The 22,807-nt window shown below is 40.0% G+C and overlaps 22 non-coding genes across 22 annotated transcripts; all 22 read right to left on the minus strand.

Annotated features, from left to right (window-relative positions):
* Window positions 1–16,310: 16,310 nt before the first annotated feature.
* Window positions 16,311–16,421, minus strand: trnal-caa (transfer RNA leucine (anticodon CAA)). Its single transcript has 2 exons — window positions 16,384–16,421; window positions 16,311–16,356 (listed from the first exon to the last, which is right to left on the minus strand). It is a non-coding gene; the product is annotated as a tRNA-Leu (tRNA).
* A 121-nt stretch (window positions 16,422–16,542) lies between these two features.
* trnal-caa (transfer RNA leucine (anticodon CAA)) lies at window positions 16,543–16,653 on the minus strand. Its single transcript has 2 exons — window positions 16,616–16,653; window positions 16,543–16,588 (listed from the first exon to the last, which is right to left on the minus strand). It is a non-coding gene; the product is annotated as a tRNA-Leu (tRNA).
* Window positions 16,654–17,005: 352 nt separating this feature from the next.
* On the minus strand, window positions 17,006–17,116 carry trnal-caa (transfer RNA leucine (anticodon CAA)). Its single transcript has 2 exons — window positions 17,079–17,116; window positions 17,006–17,051 (listed from the first exon to the last, which is right to left on the minus strand). It is a non-coding gene; the product is annotated as a tRNA-Leu (tRNA).
* Window positions 17,117–17,236: 120 nt separating this feature from the next.
* trnal-caa (transfer RNA leucine (anticodon CAA)) lies at window positions 17,237–17,347 on the minus strand. Its single transcript has 2 exons — window positions 17,310–17,347; window positions 17,237–17,282 (listed from the first exon to the last, which is right to left on the minus strand). It is a non-coding gene; the product is annotated as a tRNA-Leu (tRNA).
* Window positions 17,348–17,467: 120 nt separating this feature from the next.
* trnal-caa (transfer RNA leucine (anticodon CAA)) lies at window positions 17,468–17,578 on the minus strand. The gene is made up of 2 exons: window positions 17,541–17,578; window positions 17,468–17,513 (listed from the first exon to the last, which is right to left on the minus strand). It is a non-coding gene; the product is annotated as a tRNA-Leu (tRNA).
* Window positions 17,579–17,698: 120 nt separating this feature from the next.
* On the minus strand, window positions 17,699–17,809 carry trnal-caa (transfer RNA leucine (anticodon CAA)). The gene is made up of 2 exons: window positions 17,772–17,809; window positions 17,699–17,744 (listed from the first exon to the last, which is right to left on the minus strand). It is a non-coding gene; the product is annotated as a tRNA-Leu (tRNA).
* A 120-nt stretch (window positions 17,810–17,929) lies between these two features.
* Window positions 17,930–18,040, minus strand: trnal-caa (transfer RNA leucine (anticodon CAA)). The gene is made up of 2 exons: window positions 18,003–18,040; window positions 17,930–17,975 (listed from the first exon to the last, which is right to left on the minus strand). It is a non-coding gene; the product is annotated as a tRNA-Leu (tRNA).
* Window positions 18,041–18,161: 121 nt separating this feature from the next.
* Window positions 18,162–18,272, minus strand: trnal-caa (transfer RNA leucine (anticodon CAA)). The gene is made up of 2 exons: window positions 18,235–18,272; window positions 18,162–18,207 (listed from the first exon to the last, which is right to left on the minus strand). It is a non-coding gene; the product is annotated as a tRNA-Leu (tRNA).
* A 120-nt stretch (window positions 18,273–18,392) lies between these two features.
* trnal-caa (transfer RNA leucine (anticodon CAA)) lies at window positions 18,393–18,503 on the minus strand. The gene is made up of 2 exons: window positions 18,466–18,503; window positions 18,393–18,438 (listed from the first exon to the last, which is right to left on the minus strand). It is a non-coding gene; the product is annotated as a tRNA-Leu (tRNA).
* Window positions 18,504–18,623: 120 nt separating this feature from the next.
* Window positions 18,624–18,734, minus strand: trnal-caa (transfer RNA leucine (anticodon CAA)). Its single transcript has 2 exons — window positions 18,697–18,734; window positions 18,624–18,669 (listed from the first exon to the last, which is right to left on the minus strand). It is a non-coding gene; the product is annotated as a tRNA-Leu (tRNA).
* Window positions 18,735–19,086: 352 nt separating this feature from the next.
* On the minus strand, window positions 19,087–19,197 carry trnal-caa (transfer RNA leucine (anticodon CAA)). The gene is made up of 2 exons: window positions 19,160–19,197; window positions 19,087–19,132 (listed from the first exon to the last, which is right to left on the minus strand). It is a non-coding gene; the product is annotated as a tRNA-Leu (tRNA).
* Window positions 19,198–19,318: 121 nt separating this feature from the next.
* On the minus strand, window positions 19,319–19,429 carry trnal-caa (transfer RNA leucine (anticodon CAA)). Its single transcript has 2 exons — window positions 19,392–19,429; window positions 19,319–19,364 (listed from the first exon to the last, which is right to left on the minus strand). It is a non-coding gene; the product is annotated as a tRNA-Leu (tRNA).
* A 120-nt stretch (window positions 19,430–19,549) lies between these two features.
* Window positions 19,550–19,660, minus strand: trnal-caa (transfer RNA leucine (anticodon CAA)). The gene is made up of 2 exons: window positions 19,623–19,660; window positions 19,550–19,595 (listed from the first exon to the last, which is right to left on the minus strand). It is a non-coding gene; the product is annotated as a tRNA-Leu (tRNA).
* An 842-nt stretch (window positions 19,661–20,502) lies between these two features.
* On the minus strand, window positions 20,503–20,613 carry trnal-caa (transfer RNA leucine (anticodon CAA)). The gene is made up of 2 exons: window positions 20,576–20,613; window positions 20,503–20,548 (listed from the first exon to the last, which is right to left on the minus strand). It is a non-coding gene; the product is annotated as a tRNA-Leu (tRNA).
* Window positions 20,614–20,734: 121 nt separating this feature from the next.
* On the minus strand, window positions 20,735–20,845 carry trnal-caa (transfer RNA leucine (anticodon CAA)). The gene is made up of 2 exons: window positions 20,808–20,845; window positions 20,735–20,780 (listed from the first exon to the last, which is right to left on the minus strand). It is a non-coding gene; the product is annotated as a tRNA-Leu (tRNA).
* A 351-nt stretch (window positions 20,846–21,196) lies between these two features.
* Window positions 21,197–21,307, minus strand: trnal-caa (transfer RNA leucine (anticodon CAA)). The gene is made up of 2 exons: window positions 21,270–21,307; window positions 21,197–21,242 (listed from the first exon to the last, which is right to left on the minus strand). It is a non-coding gene; the product is annotated as a tRNA-Leu (tRNA).
* A 121-nt stretch (window positions 21,308–21,428) lies between these two features.
* trnal-caa (transfer RNA leucine (anticodon CAA)) lies at window positions 21,429–21,539 on the minus strand. Its single transcript has 2 exons — window positions 21,502–21,539; window positions 21,429–21,474 (listed from the first exon to the last, which is right to left on the minus strand). It is a non-coding gene; the product is annotated as a tRNA-Leu (tRNA).
* A 120-nt stretch (window positions 21,540–21,659) lies between these two features.
* trnal-caa (transfer RNA leucine (anticodon CAA)) lies at window positions 21,660–21,770 on the minus strand. Its single transcript has 2 exons — window positions 21,733–21,770; window positions 21,660–21,705 (listed from the first exon to the last, which is right to left on the minus strand). It is a non-coding gene; the product is annotated as a tRNA-Leu (tRNA).
* Window positions 21,771–21,890: 120 nt separating this feature from the next.
* trnal-caa (transfer RNA leucine (anticodon CAA)) lies at window positions 21,891–22,001 on the minus strand. The gene is made up of 2 exons: window positions 21,964–22,001; window positions 21,891–21,936 (listed from the first exon to the last, which is right to left on the minus strand). It is a non-coding gene; the product is annotated as a tRNA-Leu (tRNA).
* Window positions 22,002–22,122: 121 nt separating this feature from the next.
* trnal-caa (transfer RNA leucine (anticodon CAA)) lies at window positions 22,123–22,233 on the minus strand. Its single transcript has 2 exons — window positions 22,196–22,233; window positions 22,123–22,168 (listed from the first exon to the last, which is right to left on the minus strand). It is a non-coding gene; the product is annotated as a tRNA-Leu (tRNA).
* A 120-nt stretch (window positions 22,234–22,353) lies between these two features.
* Window positions 22,354–22,464, minus strand: trnal-caa (transfer RNA leucine (anticodon CAA)). Its single transcript has 2 exons — window positions 22,427–22,464; window positions 22,354–22,399 (listed from the first exon to the last, which is right to left on the minus strand). It is a non-coding gene; the product is annotated as a tRNA-Leu (tRNA).
* Window positions 22,465–22,584: 120 nt separating this feature from the next.
* Window positions 22,585–22,695, minus strand: trnal-caa (transfer RNA leucine (anticodon CAA)). The gene is made up of 2 exons: window positions 22,658–22,695; window positions 22,585–22,630 (listed from the first exon to the last, which is right to left on the minus strand). It is a non-coding gene; the product is annotated as a tRNA-Leu (tRNA).
* Window positions 22,696–22,807: the final 112 nt, after the last annotated feature.

Genomic DNA, 22,807 nt, shown 5'->3' on the forward strand with positions numbered 1-22,807 from the left:
CACACACACACACACACGCACACACATATATATCTTTAATTAATTAATTGTTAACACTGATGCTGTGTTAATTATTAACACGCTGTGTTATATCAAAACACAATATATCATTAATAGCAAATAAACCCATCCTCGCTTTACACATCTTTTTTTCCCAGAGTCCAAAACATGGAATTTGCATCTGTTTTGTTGTTTCCATGTTCAGCGAATGTCTTTGACATTTAACACTCCACAGTGGTAGTTTAATGCCTTATATAAAAGTAGACGCTGCACCCAAATGTTTCTATCTTCAAAGTAAATGGTGAAATCGAACCCGTTTCTGATCTCTGAAATGCCCCAAGTGCTTGTTCATAAGCATCAAAAGTTTAAAACTGTTATCTTCAACTACTAAATTTCTGTGGGAAAATCTCAACAAAGGGAAAAACATCTCATACTGAAAGTCCTGACTCATTAATATCAGATTTACAGCCAGAAAATCATTCATTTCATTATACTGGTTGAAAAAGTCCGTTAAGTAGATTTCCACTTCAAAAGTTTCCTTAGAAGGTATTGGTTGACCACAAGGCACCAGAGTTGCTTATGTGTTGAGCAAAGTCTTGAATAATGAAGAAAAGATTAGGCAACATTTCTTAGCTGGAAACAAATAGCAGCCATCTGCCTGTGGACATTTTTTTGCTATCACTTCATGAAAACATCACATCCAGGGAATTTCTTTATCTACCCCAAAATTGCTCATAGCTCATAGCTGTGTGTTAGTCACTGCAATAAACCACTTCTTAAATACACTTATTGCGCAAAAATGTGTGGACAGCTGATCATCACACACATATGTGCTTGTTGAACCTCACATTCCAGATTTTGTCCATCTTTGCTGTTATAATAAGCTTCATTCTTCTGGAATAGTTTTCCACTAGATTTTGGAATGTGACTGAGAAGAGCATTAGTGAGATCAGACACTGACGTTGGGATGATGAGGACGACTGGGGTGTAGTTGGCGTTCCAGTTCATCCCAAAGGTGTTTAGTGGAATTGAGTCAGTGTCAGGGCTTTGTGAAGGACACTTGAGTTCTTCTACTCCAAACTTAACACACCATTTCTTTACAGAGCTCTGTGCTTCGTGCATGGTTCATCGTCTGGCTGGAACATGTTTGTGCCTCTTAGTTCCAGTAAAGAAAGGTTAAAATGTTACAGCATACATAAGACATTCTACATTATTGTGTGCTTCCAATTTTGTGCGAATTATTTGTTTTGTGTTGAGATGTTCATCTGTGGAGAAAGACTTTGGCTACCACAAGCCAAAGGTGTTAGATGTGTGTATGTGTGTGTGTGTGTGTGTGTGTGTGTGTGTGTGTGTGTCTATCTGTATGGATCTTGTCTGAACAATGTGGAATGTACGTGTGTATAAAAGAACACGGGATGGGTGGTGGTCCACTCAAAGCAGAGCTGCTAATAGAAAGAAATAAACAAAAGATCTCACAGCCTCAGAATGACGATAAAGGTCGCATTCCTTGAGCTCCAAATTTAGTGTAATCAGACACGCAATATAAGATATCATGAAGCAACAGGAAACGAGTTTTCAGCCTGAATGAATAACCTCATTCTGAGTCAGGGGTTTCAGTCAGTGTTATCTGTGAACACGCTGCTATGTACACTGGGAACACGAAAGACTGTCAGGTATAATAAAGTCAAGTACATTTATCATTATTGTTCCCATCTGTGTGCATTAAGAGTGTAGCCTAATGCAATCTGTATCTCTATCTCTGTAGTACTCTATATTTCTGTCCCTGAATTTGCTTAAATCTGACTATTAGGTTAAAAAAATAAGGTAATAAACAAATTAGTGATGCTCTGATGGTTGAGGCCGATATTGGCTAAAAATAGCTTGATCGGAGGAACCCCAAAAGCGCCGATCAGAAAAGCCGATCACGTGAAATTACTCGCGCGACTTTTTCACATGTGCATGCACGGCGCACAGGTAAACAACAGCAGAGCGGAGCTTACCAGTGGCAACATGAGTTCTCCCGTCTGGAAGTTTTTCAAAATGTCCAATAAAGACGTAAAGTTAGCCGTTTGCAATGTATGTCGTGATGAAATCCCTCGAGGTGGAAGCAAGCAACGCCATTTTAATACCACTAACATGATTAGGCATCTTAGAACACGCCATACTGTACAACTGAATATGCCGAGTATGAGAAATTAAACCAGCCGAAGCCAACAACATCCCCATCCCTCAACCAGCCGACTGTGAGTGATGCATTTAAACTAGTAGTGATGTGAGTGTGAATGATGCCTTTTATGATTGAGACATGAAGGATTTTGTACTCTGTGTTAGTAGGCCGAGGCCCAGCATGTTTTGGTTTGAAACATTTTGTGGCCAATTGTTTAATTTTAATATATTAAAATTTTTATTTACATTTTATTTACATTTTACAAGTAACCTGGGCCTGTGTAACCTCTTCTCAACAACTGAAATGTACTGTACTGAGCACAACATACACACACATCATCTGTATGGACTGCATAGACCCTCACAAAACACACACACTGACACAACATACTGTTTACATGCTGCTTACAATCCAGCAAACTGTTTACATGCTGTTTTGCACACCTTGTCTGCTGTTTTTTGCACAAACTGTCCCAACATTTCAGCCGTTTTTGCACATACTGTACAATATCTCAGCCATTTCGCACATACTATATTAACACATACAGTATTAACACTGGTCGGTCGGCGCTGTTTCTGTGACTGTTTACTATTTATTGTCTTTTGTGTACTGCATTTTTTGTACTTTTTGTATTGTCTTGTAACTTGTGTCTGCACTGTCATTGTCCTGCACTGTCTTGTCCTGCACTGTCTGGTCCTGCACTGTCTTTAGTCCTGCACTGTCTTTTGTCCTGCACTGTCTTGTCTGTCTTGTTTGTCTTGTCCTGCACTGTTTGCACCAGGTTGCACAGTTGCACTTTATGTGGCTAAGACTACTTACAAGTCTTTAGCCCTGTCTTTGTTTCTATGTAGCACCTTGATCCTGGAGAAACGTTGTCTCATTTCACTATGTACTGCAACAGCTATATATGGTTGAAATGACAATAAAAGCTTCTTGACTTGACTTGACTTGACTTGACCTCATACCATCCCAAGTTCATCTGGTTGGTAACTATCTGCTTGGCCTCCTTATTTCTCTGCCTTGTTATTTAGAAAGGATGGCATTGGCTTACAGTAGCTTTCATTATTTTATTTTTTGGATCTGATGTAGTTGGTTCCTCAACTACATCAGACGTTCATCATAATAACAGAAAAAAAAACACTTGCCATAGTTTTGTCCTTTGTGGCAGTAGCCAGTTTTGGTGTAACAAGTTTTACATTTTGCTGCCAATTATAAAATGTAATCAGTGTATTAAGAGGCTACATCCCATTAAGCTGATTTGATGTGTGTTGGTCTGCCTGACCCCTCTTTGTTTGGAATAATTTTAAGTTACTCTGCCTTATTTGAGAAAGTTCTCATTTTCTAAAATAAACACTTGGTGGTTCTTCAAGATCTTGACTGTAGCCTATTTCTACAGTTTTTTTCCTCAATACAGTTAATTTAGAGTTAATTTCATTTCTAAAAATGGTGCAAACTCTGCTAGATTATAGATAATTCCCATTCCCATAATTCCCATTCCCCTGCCATTCTGTTAACGGCAGTGATCGGCAATCGGCAGATCATGATCTTGGTGATCGGTAATCGGTGATCAGCCCCAGAAATGCTGATCAGAGCATCTCTAAAACAAATACATAAATAAATAAACATGAAAATTTGCTTTCAGATCACAAACAAAACGTATACATTTTTATGTAGGTTATACTAACATATGTATGTCAACTCACTACTAACAGAAACTAGGTTAGATTTTAGGTACACAGAAATAAAATGCATTTACATTCACTGCATTTGGCAGACGCCCTAATCCAGAACGACTTACATTCTGAACTCATTCTCAGGGCCTCAGGGTTCAGGGCCTTGCTCAGGGGCCAAATACCACAGCTTAGTGAATCCTGGGATTCAAACTCACAACCCTTAACCACTAAGCTACCACATTACCACACTTAGTTTCTAGTTTTATTTTAGTTATAAAAAAAAAAAAAATTCAAAAATAAAAATGCAAATATAAGGTGTTTTAATCACAACTTATAATGCTACTCTGGTAAGACATTAATAAAAGTGTAATAAAAAACTGTTATAAACTGTACTGCCATTTTATAGATAATTATAACATTGTGTGTATTGGCATAGTGTGGAAATAAACTCCAAACCTAAATCAGATAGCAATCCATTTATCCAGGTGTCAGGGTAAACTTTTGAAATAATGGAAAGAAATTTCAGAAAATACAAAATGAAAATCAGACCATTCAAAAAGCCGGGGATTCACCTTCACAAATGCTTTCTACATTTTTTCCCTTTTTGCTTATAGTTGTGAAAAAGGCCGTAGATGCTTTTGAGCAAGCAAAAGAAAAAAAATAATGGGAACGTCTTGGATCTGCTCGAATGCTTGTGATGAATTTATCTCCTTGATTGACAGAAAGCAATTATTTTTGCAGTTTGTTTCCGCGTTGGGTTTTTCATGACAAAGGAAAATAATCATCTGGGATTATAGGTTTCTGAACACAACAATCAAGACACAAACAAGCTCAATGCTTGATGAGTTTCCAATCAACAAATCCTGCTTGAACATTTGCAACAAATAGACAACGAGTAAACAATATCTGACAGACATCTGATGAAGTTGTCTATATTAGCTTAAAAAATAATTAGCTGGCAGTGGCTCACAAATGCCTGACGTGATCTTTAGCGTTGCCACAAAACCTCAACAATGCTGTAAACAGAGGATGAATGAATAAACTTCTTGCTATTTTCGCCCCATTGCAATGTTCCTTGTTCATTTTACAAGAACACAGTGGACAAAGCTGGATTCAAATGTTTCAGATGCAAGATGGGTAAAATCCTTGTGGGTAAAGTGCTTGAGTGGGCAGGTTTTAGAAGTTTATTCCTGTGGTGACAGATGTTGGCTAAGCACACATTTAAACAAGATATAAATGGATCATAGCATCATAGTGCTCCATTAGAGAGCTGAAAAGATGTTGTTAACATGCAGCTAAACAGAATTTCAGAGCCTACATTTTTCTAGAACTAATTTCACTAAGGTCCAAAATTCAGCGTCTCTGTGTTTACTTTCATATGAACCATTGTAGAGTGTGACATGGCAAAGAAATTCAGTGTGAACTAGGGTTAGGGTTAGAAAAAATATATTTTTTTTGCCTCTGGTAAAAAGAGTTAAGGCTCATTGTGTGCTCATAACAAATACATTTCTGCACACCAGATTATTGCATGGTTCATTCGAATAAGAAATCATATAAGAAATGATTGCATGCTCTCTATTGAGTAGCTGAATTTTCTTTACTATCAGCAATATAAAGCTGGAGATCCCATATCTTTATTAGTCACAGTCTGGGTGTAAACCATGCATGTTGACGGCTATCCATTAACACCCTGGGTACTGGCAGCTGTCGGGGAGATTCTGGCTTCCATTTTCAGCCTGAACGATAACAGTGTTTGCGTCGCCAGGGCAACTTCTGTGATCAAAACACCGGTTCAACTGGATGCCGTACGTGCACCATGAATGTCAACAGATGCGCTTCTATTTCCAGCCAGTGAGTGATAGAAGGAGACGGACAACCATAGACGGGATTCATTTACATGTTCTGGAGTGACCTCTGCTTCTGAAATGTAATACATCATCTGGATGAGCAGACTTCTAAATTAACTCGACATATATTGATTTGGCTGAATGAGCTTTGTGCTGAAGATTAACTTTGGGGAGTTAATGACATTTCAGGCCTGACATTCTGGACCACTTTCAAGCAAATTATGCAGTGTTTTGCTCATCCAGTCTTGGTGTGAATGGCTGAACATTGTTTATTAGCAGAACTTACTTTGTTATGGAGCTCCAGGGCCAGTGGTTTGGCTTTGGGAATTATGGGATTTGCACAGAAGTTGAACCTGAAGTGTTTGAAATACACTAATACTATAGCCATATGTGTGTGTGTGTGTGTGTGTGTGTGTGGCTAGTCAGTTCCACAAAGTTAAACCTTGAAATGTTAATAATAGACTTCATATGAGCAGCTGAGGAGCAGCTTAATAATTGTATAAACGAATTATAATAACAGCATACAGTAATACAATAATAGATATCTATGTTAGTGAAAGCCTCTTCCTCCTCCACCAACTTCTTTCTTTTCATGCCGTGCTAATAAGATATATAAGATGCAGCTCAGACCATCTATTCATAACCAGTCTATCCAGGATTTTCAGATTTTGTGATCACAAAAATGAACACAGTATCAAGCAAACGCCACAAAATTCTGAGGAGCTTGCAAGATTTCAAGACTTCCTGTGTGACATCATCACAATGCACATTCAACCAAAGCCCTCTTCAATTTACGTATGCCCGAAAATGAGTAGATCTATCGTAGTACATAATTACATATGTGTATGAGCTAAAAAGAAGAATTCTGTTCCGTCAGTTTTTGTCAATTTGATTAGTTTTCTAATAAAAAAGAAGACATCGTTAGTATCACAAACATAATAGCTTGAATATGCTAATATCTAAGAAATTAATAAGCAAACTAATCTAGGGGAAGTTGAATCAAGAGCCTGGATTAGAAAGAATTAATTAGAATTAAGAATTAATTAATTAAAATGAAAGGCGGGCAGCCATTTATTCTGCAGCGCCCTGGGAGCAGTTGGGGGGTTCAGTGCCTTGCTCAAGGGCACCTCAGTCATGGCCAGCCAGAGACTCGAACCCACAACCTTAGGGTTAGGAGTCAGACGCTCTTACCCCTAGGCCACGACTTCCCCCATAAACAATTCATAGCAAAATGGAATCCTGAGCCATATCATGTAATTTACCGCAATCACATTCTGATTCATTACATGTCCTTCTATCTGCTTGTATTTTGACATTTCCTCAATTCCGCGTGTCCTGTTGAGGCTCGTGCCTGTTGTTTTTGTTTTGGGGGGATTAAGACGGTTCTATCACTGCTGGACTAGAGGAAGGAGAGGCAGAAGATATTGTGTCTTCTCAAAGACAGGGGTAAAAGAACAAGCAGTTCAGCTTGGATTTGAAGCCAAAGAGATCACATCATATCTGAGGAATTTGGCCCACTAGATTATTGTCATACATGGTTTTATAAAAGCATGAACAAACACATTTGATCGAAATGCAAAAGGACAGTTTTATGGACGACCGGCTTTGATTCTTCATCTTTTAAAAATGTTTAAAGTCACCAGGTTTTGACTTCTTGTGACATATTTATTCACAAAACTTTTGCATCACTGCGATAACGATCAACCCGATATAGACGGCCGCATTCCAGCCCTCATAAATCGCCTGGGAAAAAACAAACAAACAGGAGATGAGGGTCTTTGTTAAAGTCACATGGTCCTGAAAGGCATTTCCTATTTAGGGAAAAGTTAATGCATTGTATCATGACATAACCTTTCTATAAGGATGTAAAGAAAGATTGCTAGAAAGTTTCACAGGTCATCAGTTGGAGGGAAAAGGTGTGTATTTAGGTTGAGATACTGCAGGTCACAGAAGTTGGAGATTTTATTTTTTTAAGAATGAAGCCTTTATTTGTCACATGTACATTACAGCACAGTGAAATTCTTTCTTTTCATATCAAAGAGGTCAGAGTGCAGGGTCAGCCATGTTACAGCACCACTGGAGCAGAGAGGGTTAAGGGCCTTGCTCAAGGGCCCAACAATGGTAGCTTGAACCCCAGTCTTCCATCAACAACCAGGAGCCTTAAACTTTGAGCCACCACTGCCCATGTGCCCATGCTGGAGCGAGTGAGCAGTCAGATAGGATGCTTGCGTAACAACCAAAGATGCTATTTGTTTATTCTTAGTAACTGTCAATATAACTGGCCAGTAACTGGTCAGTGTCATATGGTTTTAGTTATGCTCTTATTTTGAGAAATAACAACAACAACAATAAGGGGGGGCACGGTGGCTTAGTGGTTAGCACGTTCACCTCACACCTCCAGGGTTGGGGGTTCGATTCCCGCCTCTGCCTTGTGTGTGTGGAGTTTGCATGTTCTCCCCGTGCCTCGGGGGTTTCCTCCGGGTACTCCGGTTTCCTCCCCCGGTCCAAAGACATGCATGGTAGGTTGATTGGCATCTCTGGAAAATTGTCCGTAGTGTGTGAGTGAATGAGAGTGTGTGTGTGCCCTGCGATGGGTTGGCACTCTGTCCAGGGTGTATCCTGCCTTGATGCCCGATGACGCCTGAGATAGGCACAGGCTCCCTGTGACCCGAGGTAGTTCGGATAAGCAGTAGAAGATGAATGAATGAATGAATGAACAACAACAATAATAATAACAACAACAACAACAATAATAATAATAATAATAATAATAAGAAGAAGAAGATTGGCTATTAACTTGTGATGTAGCTGAGGTTGATGAACTGTCAGTAATTTCCAGAAATTATCATCAGACTAACTTTAGGGCATTTTTTCCTTTTTGAGCACAACCTTTTATTTTATTTTCTAAACTTTTTTTAAAGATTCAATAAAAAACGACATCACACTCTCACGTTTGTACAGTGTAAGCTGGCTGAGTTCCAATAACACCAGAAATTCCATTAAGGTGCTCTCTTCCTGCACTCTGAAGTGTTTGCCAACAGTGTTTCTGAAGGTTTCAGTGACACAACCCAGAGGATAAACACCAGCGGACAAATGAGACAGGAATGACATAGGAATGTATTTCGGCTAACTCGTGTTTACCCATCACATCCTCCTCTGTGTAGTCTCCACTCTACTGCAAAACAAAAAAACGCTGCTCTGCAACCAGTATGCATCATGTGTACATCTAGCTGTGTGTAACAAAGATGTAAAAATAAAGTCTGGTCTCAGATCAGGTCCTGGAGTACAGAGGCAGGAAGGAAAGGAGCATTGTGGTCCTGGGAAGTGACTCGAAGGAGTTGAATCAGTGACGGGGTACCTGCAAGAGGCTCCAGGAAACTCGGCTCGACATAAATGAGGGTTTTTGGAAGTGATGTAACTCTGGAATGCGTCAAAGGGCGTGTTATACTAATTTTTCCATCGTGGTTGCGTGCATTCACAGATAATACGCCTGTGCAAAATCAGGCAAGTTGTGTCGAGTGGTTTTACAGATTGAGATGTTGATGATGTACCTGATTTCCAAACTTTTAAAACTCACAGCCCACACTTTATGTAATTACAATGACACTATGTAAAATAACAGACATTCGTATGTGGCGTAACAAACATTTCTGGTTAACTGATAAGGCCCAAATAACAGAATTTTGGGGTTTTATATGAATATAACGTTCATCTTTACTAAACACTTTATTATGGTCAGGGTCTCAGTGGATGCAAGGTCTATTCATGGAAAAGTGGGTGTCTAACCTGGGTAGAATGCCAGTCCAGTACAACACACACACACACACACACACACACACACACACACACCTAGCTTGACACACTGGAACAATTTAATGCAATCCATAAACCTAGTACCATGTTTTTAAAAGGTAGGAGGGAACCAGAGAACCTGTCTGGAACAAACATAGATAGTAACACAAAGACTGTAGACCATAGAATAGTGACATTTACAACATTTGGCCTTTTATTTTTTACAACTGTGCAAGTGAGGGTTAAGGGCCTTGCTCGGGGGCCCAACAGTGGCAGCTTAGTGGACCTGGGATTTGAACTTACAACCTTCCGATCAGTGGTCTAACGCTTTAAACACTAGGCTAATAATGTCATTTTTGTTTGGTAAAAAAAAAAAAATTACAATTACATTTATCATATTTCTAATGCATGTTAAAAAACTATATAAGACACTTCATAATGAAATAAAATGCGATACAATAGAAAAAAAAGAAAAAGTTTGTTGCAGTTCAAGTCTCACCCACTAGGTGTCTATGTTAAACGTGATGAAAGAACACACACACACACACACACACACACACACACACACACACACACACACACACACACAATAAAAAAGGATTTTATCTGATTATATATATGAATCAACCAATACAGAGTTAGTGGAGTCTATATTTATTTCAACTGAATCATAAATTTAAAGCTAGTTCAAGTGTTTCAGGAAGAAGTAGATTTTCACCCACAGTTTGAAGATAGACAGTGAATCAGATGTTCGTACATCATAGAGGAAGTTCATTCCACCACCTCGGTGCCAGAACAGAAAAAAATCTTGCTGGGAATTCTTGAAGTGTGAGAAATGACAATGTTGCTGAATTGAATACATTTACATTTCTGGTATTTAGCAGACACCCTTGTCCAGAGTGACTTACTTTCTTTTTTTCAATTTATACAACTGAGCAATTGAGTGTTAAGGGCCTTGCTCAGGGGCCCAGCAGTGGCAGCTTGGTGGACCTGGGATTTGAACCCATGACCTTCCGATCAGTAGTCCAACACACTAAACCACCACATTCCACATTAGACAGTAGAATAGACATCAGTCATGTGTACGTGATTTCTGCATGTATTAACCCTCAACATGAGCACAGTGACAGGACATGTCCTGAAAACCTGATCACACAAAGCACATGAATAGCAGCAATAAAATTAACCAATGTTTAAACTCCACATGTATTCATATTCATCCCCAGTAGCAACTGTTAAAGCATTCATAGAATCGATTCTTTAATGATGCTGTGATTCAGATCGAATACACTTCTCTCTGCTGGAGCACACTTGATCCAGATCAAGCAGACTGGAGCACATGGTTTAACAAGCAGGGAAAACCTGAGACCTTGCACAGTAGTGAATCTCCAGGACTATTTAATCCAAAAATCTGATGCACTCCTACCATCTAGTGTCTCTCAGATGCTACTGCAGCAAACTGAAAGGGGGACAAAAAGAGAGATAAATAGAGATCAAGAAGGAGAGAAGAAAAAGTTGATAAAGAGTTAAAAAAAAAAAAAAAAAATATATATATATATATATATATATATATATATATATATATATATATATATACATATATATATAAAACCTTAATTGGATTTTTTTAAATTATTGTTAATATATTTTTTTTTTAGACTAAATGTCCTGAAATATTCGGCTTGCTCTGACCATCTGCCAAAACACATGGTGAGCTGATCAAAATAGTGGCTTGGCCAGCTGTTATTTTCCAGCTTCCATATTACTGGATTCAATTGATTAATACTGTACACGTTTGAGATTTCCTAATAACCTTGTTATTTTCTTGAAACAGCTTGGCTCTGAGGAGCAAACATCTGAGCAGCTGAGGAGGAGGATTTTTTGCTTTAGCTTAATCACCCATTATGTTTATATCCCACAAGATGCCATGCTTCAAATTCTGTTTAAAGATTTATTCAATGCTATCCGACATAGCTGTGATACATGCTTAGCAGCCGTAACATTAAAACCACCTGCGTAATATTGTATAGGTTCTACTCATGCTGAGTAAAACATACTTTTCTGTTTATTCAAGAAGTGTATAACATAATAGGAATGAACTAAAGAATAAAAAAAAAGGCAGTCCACAAATTCCAACTGATTTATCAGAGGAATCATTTGACTCATTTGACTCATTTGACTCACATATCAATCGGTTTATTAGTAGTTAATTAAATGTTTTATAACCAAAAGTCTGATTTATTCACAATGCTGTTGGTTTTCAGTGTGAGGTATTTTTACCTCTATGGGAATAAACTTACACAGAATTCTAGTGGTTGAACATAACTGGCTTCAAATTTTTTGATGCTTATGAACAAGCACTTGGAGCAAAACAGAGAGAAGGAATGAAATTGATATCATTTTTAATTTTGAAGGTAGAAAAATTGTGTGAAAATCTTTCTCCTAGTGAATAGAAAAAAATACTTATTATTGACTGCAAATTCTTAATGTCCTGAGTGTCTGTCATATGAGCCATTAATCACCACTTAGGACTGTGACAAGAGGAAAAGAAATTCAAAGCTGGACCTGGACCCAACAAAACGGGCAAAAAATTCCACTCCGTAAATGAGCAGTTTCTTGTCGATTTCTCTTGCTAGTGTGAATGCTAGGTTACCTTTCTTAATTAGGTGGTTATTAAACCAGCTGTAAGATGTATCTGCTGTAGCTAGCATGTGTGTGCATGAGTGTGCATGAGAGGTTTTTTTTATTTTTAATAGAATTGGGAATTTTGACCTGCCACCCATCACAGTTGCTTGAGTGCACTGGGCAAAAACTAGTTTCTTGATATTTATTTAAAGTTAGAAATAGCTGTATTTTCACACCGTAGAACCCTGGGAGGAATATCCAAAGATTGGAAGAGTTATTATTTGGCACTGTTGTCCGAATTGTTTCCCATTAAGCCTCAAAAACAATACAATTCCTGTATGTTTATTGTACAACACAGTGGAGTGCTGAAGCAAATCACTTCTTCGGATGTGACCCTGATTTGCTTCATGCACACAGTTTTCTCTTCACTCTGTTCTTTTAGAAGCTCTCATTTTTTTCTCTCCCTGCTGTATTATCACATTTCACTCTCTCTCTCTTTTTCTCTCACTCTTTTCTTCCTGAATCTCACAGCTTCTAATGAGGATAACACTTACACAGAGATGAGCTTGGGCTTTGTCCTCTCTCTCTCTCTCTCTCTCTCTCTCTCTCTCTCTCTCTCTTTCTCTCTCTCTCTCTCTTTCTCATCACACCTGGAGTTTTGTAATGTATTATTTACTTGAGGAGCTCAGTTTTTTAGTTGCATCATCTTGTCTTATTACAAAGATAAAATAGAAGAAACTGGTTAATTAATGAAGCAATATTCTGCTCTCAATGATGCTGTTATACTGAATATCAGCAAGGCTGTGATTTAAAAGCTCTGTTTATTGTGACATCCAGCATAACTTCCTTTTAAAGAACAGTTCTATAAACAAGAAACGAATACAACATTTGCTCCGCTAGCTGCCCAAAATAGACCCTGAAGAGGTCACACACTTTTCATCAGCTAGCTGGCTAGTTAGCGCACAATGATTTCTACATTCCTGTTAAAAGTCTACTGATAAAACTTATCAGTAAAAAGTTATTAGTGCCCTGCGACATTGCCCAGCACCTGTTCCGGTGGGGGACGTCGCCCCATTTCCGGTTCCGTCTGAGGAGGACGTCGCCTGACTTCATCCACGGGGGATGTTGCAGAATCTTTCCCGCCCTCCCTCACTCCAACTCTGGTTGTTAAGACGTGGGTCTCGCCGTGTTGTGTTGGGGGTTGCACTCGGCCCTTCAGCTTGGCTGTGGACGTCGCTAGGCCCTTCAGCTCGGCTGTGGACATCGCTCAGCCCTCTCTGGCCCCACCTGCCTTGCCGTGTCCTTGCTCCCCCCATCTGCCTCGCCGTGTGCCGTGCTCCCACATCTGCCTCGCCGTGTGGCACACTCCCCCCTCCTGGACCTTGTCAGGAATATCATTAAGACGGGATTGGCACTTCGGGAGCCGCGCCTCGAGGGGGGAATACTGTCAGGACTCAGGACCTGCCTTAGTTTACTCCTCCCCATCTCTACACACCTGTTCCCTATGTATTAATCGTTGTGTCTATTTAACTGTGCCGCATTGCCGATGGAGGCGCGGAATCATCGTCAGGAATATCCGTCAGTGTAACCTCGTCCTTTGTCCAGTATAGTTTTCGTCTGTGTTCCTGTTTTATGTTTTATTATTTATTAAACCCTACTCATTTTAAGCTATCCTGTATCTGGGTCTGTCTTCACAGTGTGATTTCAGTAAATATAAGCACTCTTGGAACACAATCAGATTAATGGACTGGAACTAACTGTTGCTAACACATCACTGTTGGATTTTTATATCTAATTGAACGGAAGGTGTTTTAAAAGTAATTCTGTCTGCAATATTAATTATAGGTTGATGCCCTCAAATGTGCTCATTTCAACACGTTATTGTTTCTAGTTTTTTTTTAAATGTGCTGACAAACGAAAAAAATAAAAGTTTCTTATTTAAGAAAGAAACATATTGTATCATCGATATAGTGACGTTGAACTTTTGTGTTAATTGAATTTTAACAGTCAGAATATTTTCCCCTATTGCTCTTCCAGAGAGAGAATGTCACAATCAAAAATAAAAAAATGGTCGTTGTTTTAATGTGAAAGGAACTGTCATATTTCAGATGCTCCACATTATACTATAGAACTATTATGGGACGAAAGATATATGCTTTAATCAATCAAGTTTAAGTTGCTTACTCGTGATATACGTGTCTGTCCTAAATGGTGTTCAGTTTGTCCTGATAAATATTCAGTTTAATTTGCGAATATATACAATGGACATTGTCTCAAAGCAGCTTTACAAAACATAAGAAATATAGTACGAAAAGTTTATCATACAAAGTTTAATATTAGACAAAAGTGCAGTATTAATATTAGACTTATATTTAATTGTGTTTGTACTTATCCCCAATGATCAAGTCTGAGGTGACTGAGGTGACTGTGGTGAGGAAAAACTCCCTTAGATGGAAGAGGAAGAAACCTTGAGAGGAACCAGACTCAAAAGTGAACCTCATCCTCATTTGGGTGACACTGGAGGGTGTGATTATGAACTGTTATAAATACCGGAGAGTGTTATTATGAATAATGTCCTTTCTACAGTCATATACAGTCTGATAATTGAGTATTGATCAGGAGGTTGTTGTCCTCAGCAACCACATGTAGTTGCCATCTTCTCTTTGAATCTTCATGGATTTTTTTCTTCTTAAAACAAATTATTTTTGTATTAACCAAACCTTTTTGTCACAAAGAGATGTTTTCTTGTAGTAATTAAACATTTTATTCTAGCAATTAGGGATGTGGTAGTTCAGTGGCTAAGGTGTTGGATTACTCATCAATAGATCTTGAGATTGAATCCCAAGTCCACCAAGCTGCTGGGTCCCTGCTCAAGGCCCCTAACCCTCAATTGCTCAGCTGTATTAACTAAAATAATCTGAAAGTGACTCTGGATGAGGGTTTCTGCTAAATGCTGTAAATGTAGACACAAAATTATTCCTCAGTGATTTGTTAAAAGAAAACACATCAAGAAGTGACCGGGTGTTTTGATTCAATGTCTTCTACTTGTAATAACTGCTATAAGGTGTTCTGTTGGAAGCAAAGTGTGAGATACTGCTCAAAACATTGACCAGGCTGAATATACGTCTGACCAGAAAGCTGGAAAATAATCCCCCAGCGATGACATTTGTTATTGATGTGTGGTGAAATGTGTTGACTCGATCAAATAAAAAACCCTGAAATAATAACAAATTTTTCTGTATGTTTTTGATGTTATTTTTCTTAGATCTTAGAATGTCATTCTATTTACTTAGACCACTCGGCCATTCTGACAGGGGTGCAAGGTTTTTTCTTAATTTCTTTTATTTAATTTTATTTAAATTTTCTGTACGGTTCTGTACGGTTATCTAATGAATCAGCATAATGGCTAGTTTTGTCTAAACAATTTTGTCACAGGGGATCAATTTATCATTTGTGTTAAGTCTTCCAGTTAGTAACAAACAACTGTCAGAAGTGGGATTTGAACCCACACCTCCATGAGGAGACCAGAACACCCAGCAACTAGTGTCCCATTATCTAATAAAGCAGAGAACACCCAGCTACCTGGAAGGTACTGAGCCTTGAGTCTGGCAACTTAGACCACTCAGCGGTTCTGAGACACAAAGTATTGATTAGGAAAAGGCAGAACGCTTCCTGGAAAGCTATGGCCATTTAAATTGTCACTCCCTACACTCAATTCTAGAACGTGTTTTGCATTTTTACGTATGTTTCTAATCAGAAAATCATTTTCCAGTAAGTAACAATTAACTGTCAGGAGGGGGATTTGAACCCACACCGCCATGTTGAGAACAGAACACCCAGCCACTTGGAAGGTAATTAGCCTTGAGTTTGGCGCCTTAGACCACTCGGCCATTCTGACAGACACGCTGCAGAATCACGTCCGGTTATCTAATAAATCAGCATAATGGCTCGTACTTTGTATACGATTTTGTCACAGGGGATCAATTTATGTTTTGTGTTAGCCCCCATGTGGAGACCAGATCACCCAGCAACCTGGAAGGTAATGAACCTTGAGTCTGGCGCCTTAGACCACTCGGCCATTCTGACTGGGATGCAAGGTTTGGTTTCTTAATTTTTTTTTAAAGTAACATAAAAGCTAGTTTTGTCTAAACAGTTGTGTCACAAGGGATACATTTATGATAGGTCTTCCAGTCAGAAACAAACAACTGTCAGAAGTGGGATTTGAACCCACGCCTCCATGTGGAGACCAGAACACCCAGCAACTTGGAAGGTAATGAACCTTGAGTCTGGCGCCTTAGACCACTCGGCCATTCTGACTGGTGTGCAAGGTTTTGTTTCTTAAATTTTTTTTTAAAGTAGCATAATAGCTAGTTTTGTCTAAACAGTTGTGTCACAAGGGATACATTTATGATAGGTCTTCCAATCAGTAACAAACAACTGTCAGAAGTGGGATTTGAACCCACGCCTCCATGTGGAGACCAGAACACCCAGCAACCTGGAAGGTAATGAACCTTGAGTCTGGCGCCTTAGACCGCTCGGCCATTCTGACTGGGATGCAAGGTTATGTTTCTTAATTTTTTTTTAAAGTAACATAATAGCTAGTTTTGTCTAAACAGTTGTGTCACAAGGGATACATTTATGATAGGTCTTCCAGTCAGAAACAAGCGACTGTCAGAAGTGGGATTTGAACCCCCGTCTCCATGTGGAGACCAGAACACCCAGCAACTTGGAAGGTAATGAACCTTGAGTCTGGCGCCTTAGACCACTCGGCCATTCTGACTGGGGTGCAAGGTTTTGTTTCTTAAATTTTTTTTTAAAGTAGCATAATAGCTAGTTTTGTCTAAACAGTTGTGTCACAAGGGATACATTTATGATAGGTCTTCCAGTCAGGAACAAACAACTGTCAGAAGTGGGATTTGAACCCACGCCTCCATGTGGAGACCAGAACACCCAGCAACCTGGAAGGTAATGAACCTTGAGTCTGGCGCCTTAGACCGCTCGGCCATTCTGACGGGGATGCAAGGTTATGTTTCTTAATTTTTTTTTAAAGTAACATAATAGCTAGTTTTGTCTAAACAGTTGTGTCACAAGGGATACATTTATGATAGGTCTTCCAGTCAGTAACAAACAACTGTCAGAAGTGGGATTTGAACCCATGCCTCCATGTGGAGACCAGAACACCCAGCAACCTGGAAGGTAATGAACCTTGAGTCTGGCGCCTTAGACCGCTCGGCCATTCTGACTGACGCGCTGCAGGACCACGTCCGGTTATTTAATAAATCAGCATAATGGCTAGTTTTGTGTATACAATTTTGTCACAGGGGATCAATTTATGTTTGGTCTTCCAGTCAGTAACAAGCAACTGTCAGAAGTGGGATTTGAACCCACGCCTCCATGTGGAGACCAGAACACCCAGCAACCTGGAAGGTAATGAACCTTGAGTCTGGCGCCTTAGACCGCTCGGCCATTCTGACGGGGATGCAAGGTTATGTTTCTTAATTATTTTTTAAAGTAACATAATAGCTAGTTTTGTCTAAAATGTTGTGTCACAAGGGATACATTTATGATAGGTCTTCCAGTCAGTAACAAACAACTGTCAGAAGTGGGATTTGAACCCACGCCTCCATGTGGAGACCAGAACACCCAGCAACCTGGAAGGTAATGAACCTTGAGTCTGGCGCCTTAGACCACTCGGCCATTCTGACTGGGATGCAAGGTTTGGTTTCTTAATTTTTTTTTAAAGTAACATAAAAGCTAGTTTTGTCTAAACAGTTGTGTCACAAGGGATACATTTATGATAGGTCTTCCAGTCAGAAACAAACAACTGTCAGAAGTGGGATTTGAACCCACGCCTCCATGTGGAGACCAGAACACCCAGCAACTTGGAAGGTAATGAACCTTGAGTCTGGCGCCTTAGACCACTCGGCCATTCTGACTGGGGTGCAAGGTTTTGTTTCTTAAATTTTTTTTTAAAGTAGCATAATAGCTAGTTTTGTCTAAACAGTTGTGTCACAAGGGATACATTTATGATAGGTCTTCCAATCAGTAACAAACAACTGTCAGAAGTGGGATTTGAACCCACGCCTCCATGTGGAGACCAGAACACCCAGCAACCTGGAAGGTAATGAACCTTGAGTCTGGCGCCTTAGACCGCTCGGCCATTCTGACTGGGATGCAAGGTTTTGTTTCTTAATTTTTTTTTAAAGTAACATAATAGCTAGTTTTGTCTAAACAGTTGTGTCACAAGGGATACATTTATGATAGGTCTTCCAGTCAGTAACAAACAACTGTCAGAAGTGGGATTTGAACCCACGCCTCCATGTGGAGACCAGAACACCCAGCAACCTGGAAGGTAATGAACCTTGAGTCTGGCGCCTTAGACCACTCGGCCATTCTGACTGGGATGCAAGGTTTGGTTTCTTAATTTTTTTTTAAAGTAACATAAAAGCTAGTTTTGTCTAAACAGTTGTGTCACAAGGGATACATTTATGATAGGTCTTCCAGTCAGAAACAAACAACTGTCAGAAGTGGGATTTGAACCCACGCCTCCATGTGGAGACCAGAACACCCAGCAACCTGGAAGGTAATGAACCTTGAGTCTGGCGCCTTAGACCGCTCGGCCATTCTGACTGGGGTGCAAGGTTTTGTTTCTTAAATTTTTTTTTAAAGTAGCATAATAGCTAGTTTTGTCTAAACAGTTGTGTCACAAGGGATACATTTATGATAGGTCTTCCAATCAGTAACAAACAACTGTCAGAAGTCGGATTTGAACCCACGCCTCCATGTGGAGACCAGAACACCCAGCAACCTGGAAGGTAATGAACCTTGAGTCTGGCGCCTTAGACCGCTCGGCCATTCTGACTGGGATGCAAGGTTTTGTTTCTTAATTTTTTTTTAAAGTAACATAATAGCTAGTTTTGTCTAAACAGTTGTGTCACAAGGGATACATTTATGATAGGTCTTCCAGTCAGAAACAAGCGACTGTCAGAAGTGGGATTTGAAACCACGCCTCCATGTGGAGACCAGAACACCCAGCAACTTGGAAGGTAATGAACCTTGAGTCTGGCGCCTTAGACCACTCGGCCATTCTGACTGGGGTGCAAGGTTTTGTTTCTTAAATTTTTTTTTAAAGTAGCATAATACCTAGTTTTGTCTAAACAGTTGTGTCACAAGGGATACATTTATGATAGGTCTTCCAGTCAGTAACAAGCAACTGTCAGAAGTGGGATTTGAACCCACGCCTCCATGTGGAGACCAGAACACCCAGCAACCTGGAAGGTAATGAACCTTGAGTCTGGCGCCTTAGACCGCTCGGCCATTCTGACGGGGATGCAAGGTTATGTTTCTTAATTATTTTTTAAAGTAACATAATAGCTAGTTTTGTCTAAAATGTTGTGTCACAAGGGATACATTTATGATAGGTCTTCCAGTCAGTAACAAACAACTGTCAGAAGTGGGATTTGAACCCACGCCTCCATGTGGAGACCAGAACACCCAGCAACCTGGAAGGTAATGAACCTTGAGTCTGGCGCCTTAGACCACTCGGCCATTCTGACTGGGATGCAAGGTTTGGTTTCTTAATTTTTTTTTAAAGTAACATAAAAGCTAGTTTTGTCTAAACAGTTGTGTCACAAGGGATACATTTATGATAGGTCTTCCAGTCAGAAACAAACAACTGTCAGAAGTGGGATTTGAACCCACGCCTCCATGTGGAGACCAGAACACCCAGCAACTAGTGTCCCATTATCTAATAAAGCAGAGAACACCCAGCTACCTGGAAGGTACTGAGCCTTGAGTCTGGCAACTTAGACCACTCAGCGGTTCTGAGACACAAAGTATTGATTAGGAAAAGGCAGAACGCTTCCTGGAAAGCTATGGCCATTTAAATTGTCACTCCCTACACTCAATTCTAGAACGTGTTTTGCATTTTTACGTATGTTTCTAATCAGAAAATCATTTTCCAGTAAGTAACAATTAACTGTCAGGAGGGGGATTTGAACCCACACCGCCATGTTGAGAACAGAACACCCAGCCACTTGGAAGGTAATTAGCCTTGAGTTTGGCGCCTTAGACCACTCGGCCATTCTGACAGACACGCTGCAGAATCACGTCCGGTTATCTAATAAATCAGCATAATGGCTCGTACTTTGTATACGATTTTGTCACAGGGGATCAATTTATGTTTTGTGTTAGCCCCCATGTGGAGACCAGATCACCCAGCAACCTGGAAGGTAATGAACCTTGAGTCTGGCGCCTTAGACCACTCGGCCATTCTGACTGGGATGCAAGGTTTGGTTTCTTAATTTTTTTTTAAAGTAACATAAAAGCTAGTTTTGTCTAAACAGTTGTGTCACAAGGGATACATTTATGATAGGTCTTCCAGTCAGAAACAAACAACTGTCAGAAGTGGGATTTGAACCCACGCCTCCATGTGGAGACCAGAACACCCAGCAACTTGGAAGGTAATGAACCTTGAGTCTGGCGCCTTAGACCACTCGGCCATTCTGACTGGTGTGCAAGGTTTTGTTTCTTAAATTTTTTTTTAAAGTAGCATAATAGCTAGTTTTGTCTAAACAGTTGTGTCACAAGGGATACATTTATGATAGGTCTTCCAATCAGTAACAAACAACTGTCAGAAGTGGGATTTGAACCCACGCCTCCATGTGGAGACCAGAACACCCAGCAACCTGGAAGGTAATGAACCTTGAGTCTGGCGCCTTAGACCGCTCGGCCATTCTGACTGGGATGCAAGGTTATGTTTCTTAATTTTTTTTTAAAGTAACATAATAGCTAGTTTTGTCTAAACAGTTGTGTCACAAGGGATACATTTATGATAGGTCTTCCAGTCAGAAACAAGCGACTGTCAGAAGTGGGATTTGAACCCCCGTCTCCATGTGGAGACCAGAACACCCAGCAACCTGGAAGGTAATGAACCTTGAGTCTGGCGCCTTAGACCGCTCGGCCATTCTGACTGGGATGCAAGGTTATGTTTCTTAATTTTTTTTTAAAGTAACATAATAGCTAGTTTTGTCTAAACAGTTGTGTCACAAGGGATACATTTATGATAGGTCTTCCAGTCAGTAACAAACAACTGTCAGAAGTGGGATTTGAACCCATGCCTCCATGTGGAGACCAGAACACCCAGCAACCTGGAAGGTAATGAACCTTGAGTCTGGCGCCTTAGACCGCTCGGCCATTCTGACTGACGCGCTGCAAGGTCTTGTTCGTTATTTTATTAAAGTCAGCATAATTGCTAGTTTTGTGTATACATTTTTGTCACAGGGGATCAATTTATGTTTGGTCTTCCAGTCAGTAACAAGCAACTGTCAGAAGTGGGATTTGAACCCACGCCTCCATGTGGAGACCAGAACACCCAGCAACCTGGAAGGTAATGAACCTTGAGTCTGGCGCCTTAGACCGCTCGGCCATTCTGACGGGGATGCAAGGTTATGTTTCTTAATTATTTTTTAAAGTAACATAATAGCTAGTTTTGTCTAAAATGTTGTGTCACAAGGGATACATTTATGATAGGTCTTCCAGTCAGTAACAAACAACTGTCAGAAGTGGGATTTGAACCCACGCCTCCATGTGGAGACCAGAACACCCAGCAACCTGGAAGGTAATGAACCTTGAGTCTGGCGCCTTAGACCACTCGGCCATTCTGACTGGGATGCAAGGTTTGGTTTCTTAATTTTTTTTTAAAGTAACATAAAAGCTAGTTTTGTCTAAACAGTTGTGTCACAAGGGATACATTTATGATAGGTCTTCCAGTCAGAAACAAACAACTGTCAGAAGTGGGATTTGAACCCACGCCTCCATGTGGAGACCAGAACACCCAGCAACTTGGAAGGTAATGAACCTTGAGTCTGGCGCCTTAGACCACTCGGCCATTCTGACTGGGGTGCAAGGTTTTGTTTCTTAAATTTTTTTTTAAAGTAGCATAATAGCTAGTTTTGTCTAAACAGTTGTGTCACAAGGGATACATTTATGATAGGTCTTCCAATCAGTAACAAACAACTGTCAGAAGTGGGATTTGAACCCACGCCTCCATGTGGAGACCAGAACACCCAGCAACCTGGAAGGTAATGAACCTTGAGTCTGGCGCCTTAGACCGCTCGGCCATTCTGACTGGGATGCAAGGTTTTGTTTCTTAATTTTTTTTTAAAGTAACATAATAGCTAGTTTTGTCTAAACAGTTGTGTCACAAGGGATACATTTATGATAGGTCTTCCAGTCAGTAACAAACAACTGTCAGAAGTGGGATTTGAACCCACGCCTCCATGTGGAGACCAGAACACCCAGCAACCTGGAAGGTAATGAACCTTGAGTCTGGCGCCTTAGACCACTCGGCCATTCTGACTGGGATGCAAGGTTTGGTTTCTTAATTTTTTTTTAAAGTAACATAAAAGCTAGTTTTGTCTAAACAGTTGTGTCACAAGGGATACATTTATGATAGGTCTTCCAGTCAGAAACAAACAACTGTCAGAAGTGGGATTTGAACCCACGCCTCCATGTGGAGACCAGAACACCCAGCAACCTGGAAGGTAATGAACCTTGAGTCTGGCGCCTTAGACCGCTCGGCCATTCTGACTGGGGTGCAAGGTTTTGTTTCTTAAATTTTTTTTTAAAGTAGCATAATAGCTAGTTTTGTCTAAACAGTTGTGTCACAAGGGATACATTTATGATAGGTCTTCCAATCAGTA

Source organism: Tachysurus vachellii, chromosome 9 (genome assembly GCF_030014155.1).
Source record: "Tachysurus vachellii isolate PV-2020 chromosome 9, HZAU_Pvac_v1, whole genome shotgun sequence".
Lineage (NCBI taxonomy): Eukaryota > Metazoa > Chordata > Actinopteri > Siluriformes > Bagridae > Tachysurus > Tachysurus vachellii.